The sequence below is a fragment of the Mobula birostris genome, unplaced genomic scaffold (assembly GCF_030028105.1).
Source record: "Mobula birostris isolate sMobBir1 unplaced genomic scaffold, sMobBir1.hap1 scaffold_1321, whole genome shotgun sequence".
In the NCBI taxonomy this organism is placed as follows: domain Eukaryota; kingdom Metazoa; phylum Chordata; class Chondrichthyes; order Myliobatiformes; family Myliobatidae; genus Mobula; species Mobula birostris.
The window spans coordinates 105001-107766 of NW_027274362.1; the positions used below are offsets into that span (position 1 = coordinate 105001).

A 2766-nucleotide genomic window follows, 5' to 3' on the forward strand; every position below is an offset into this window, starting at 1 on the left:
CCACTCGGTCTCGCGGCGGCGCACAGAGGCTCAACGCTGGCAACACACCACACGGCAACGCCTCGGCGAGGCAGGCGACAGTCCCGAGCAAGGCGGCGGTCAGAAGCGACGACGAACTCGCGGCCCTCGCGGCGGAGGGGCGCGGCGCTACCGCAGTGACGGCCGTGCAGGGGAAAGGCGCCGCCGCACCGCGTCCGCTGGCGGACGGGGCGAGGCCCAGGTGGGCACGGGTCGAGGGCCTCCGAGGTGGCCACGCGGCTCCACTGGGGGGGGGGGGAGGCAGCCGCGTGGCGCGGAGGGCTCCGGGGTCTGCACTTAGGGGGACATAGAGGGTTCAGGACCCTCTGCGACGCCCCAGCCGCGCGCCCGCCAGCCTGGCGGCAAGCGAGCGCGATTGATCGTACAAGCGACCCTCAGACAGGCGTAGCCCCGGGAAGAACCCGGGGCCGCAAAGTGCGTTCAAAGTGTCGATGATCAATGTGTCCTGCAATTCACATTAATTCTCGCAGCTAGCTGCGTTCTTCATCGACGCACGAGCCGAGTGATCCACCGCTAAGAGTTGTCTAAGAGGTTTTCTTTCGGCTTTGTGCCGCCTCGCCGGACTCAGGCCTCCCGTCGCTCCTGCCATGCCGACGCTCCGCCGACGACCAAGCTGCTCCTCCTCCTCCTCTCCTGGGCAAGAGCGAGACAGCAGGGAAGGCGGACGGCGCGCGTGTGGCAGGAGACGGAGCGTGAAGCAAGAGAGCCGGCTGGACCAGCAGGCAGCCCAGGACCGCCCAACACCCCACCTCCACGCGGAGAGAGGAGCACCAGCGAGCGACGGCCCTGTCGCGCTCTCGCGCTTACATTCGTCAGACTGATCACGGTTTGAAGGAAAACATCAGGGCGTTCGCGATCCGCCGCCGCCGGGCCAAAGGCCTGCACCCGGGGCGCGCCAGACGAGCGGAGGCAGGATCTCCACCGCCGCCGCCTCCCAACCAACCGAACCGTGTCGGGCTTGCCGAGCCGCGCCCTACGGCCGTCCCCTCCCGGAGCGGGACGGCGACCTGGGCAGAGAGGCGCTGGCGGACCAAGCTTCATTCGCTGGGAGACCGCTAGCTCGACCAGACACCGACACGAACGGAGCCGGAGTGCGACGCTCGCGACTCTTTAAACCACCGCCGTGCCCAACGGCTCGCGGGAACCGAAGGGGAGACGTCTAGGATACCCTGCTCGGGGGCGAAGGGAGTTTAGGTATAGGCGACCAGAAGTGTCCCGCACGGGGTGAAGAGACCGGCCCTGCACACCGGCCCGACTCCCCGACGGAGGCACAGTGGCCGTCGACCCAGGTCCCGTGGCGACGAGCCGCCCGACGGCGCCCGAACCCGCAGCCGCTCCCTTTCCTGTTTTCGACTGCGGTCGGTCGTGCCGCCGGGGCGGTGGTCCGAAATGACGCGTCCGGCCTCCGAGCAGAGGCGCGCGCCTGCAGCGCGTCGGCGGCCGACGGCTACACTAGGTCGGTCCGGGCGGTTGCGTCCGCGCGCCGAGGCGGGCGGGGCGGGGCCCGCCGGAGCTAGGCGAGGGGGAGCGGCGCGGCCCCGGCGGACGGGAGAGACGTGCGGCCCCCTCGGCACCGCCCCGCCTCCCCGCACTCGCGCGAGAACTCGCTCCGCTCCTCCGCCCCGTAGTTCCGGTCGGTCCGCCGCCCGCCGTCGCCCCGCGCGCGCGGCCGTCCTACCCGGCGGTCGGCCTTGCCCGCCGCGGCCGTCGCCGCCTGCCGCGCGCGCGCCTCCGGAATCGGCGGCCCGCCACGAGACCCCGCCCGCTGGGCGGGGACGCGAGATGCGTGCCGGCGGTCGGATGGCGCCAGTGCTTCCGGACCCTGTTCGCCCGGTCGGGTCGATCACGGCTGAGGACTCCTCGCCCGCGCGAGGAGCGCCCGGCACCCGCAGGGCTTAGGCTCCGGGCCGGCCCCGGTAGCGCTCCGCCTGGCCCTGGGGCACGCGAGGCTGCTGCGTGTCTTGCGCTTTCCGTCTGTTCGGGCCACTAGCCCGCCCCGAGGTGGCGGCGGCGGCGACAAGTGGGCCCACGGCCGATAATGATCCTTCCGCAGGTTCACCTACGGAAACCTTGTTACGACTTTTACTTCCTCTAGATAGTCAAGTTTGATCGTCTTCTCGGCGCTCCGCCAGAGCCGTTGCCGACCCCGGCGGGGCCGATCCGAGGACCTCACTAAACCATCCAATCGGTAGTAGCGACGGGCGGTGTGTACAAAGGGCAGGGACTTAATCAACGCGAGCTTATGACTCACACTTACTGGGAATTCCTCGTTCACGGGAAATAATTGCAATTCCCGATCCCAATCACGAATGGGGTTCAACGGGTTACCCGCACCTGGCGGCGTAGGGTAGACACACGCTGATCCATTCAGTGTAGCGCGCGTGCGGCCCCGGACATCTAAGGGCATCACAGACCTGTTATTGCTCAATCTCGTGTGGCTGTACGCCACTTGTCCCTCTAAGAAGTTGGACGCCGACCGCTCGGGGGTCGCGTAACTATTTAGCATGTGGGAGTCTCGTTCGTTATCGGAATTAACCAGACAAATCGCTCCACCAACTAAGAACGGCCATGCACCACCACCCACAGAATCGAGAAAGAGCTATCAATCTGTCAATCCTTTCCGTGTCCGGGCCGGGTGAGGTTTCCCGTGTTGAGTCAAATTAAGCCGCAGGCTCCACTCCTGGTGGTGCCCTTCCGTCAATTCCTTTAAGTTTCAGCTTTGCAACC

The 2766-nt window shown here is 67.6% G+C and overlaps 1 non-coding gene across 1 annotated transcript; it reads right to left on the reverse strand.

The window, feature by feature from the left end:
- Positions 1 to 407: 407 nt before the first annotated feature.
- Positions 408 to 561, reverse strand: LOC140192419 (5.8S ribosomal RNA). The gene has a single exon (XR_011884265.1). It is a non-coding gene; the product is annotated as a 5.8S ribosomal RNA (ribosomal RNA).
- Positions 562 to 2766: the final 2205 nt, after the last annotated feature.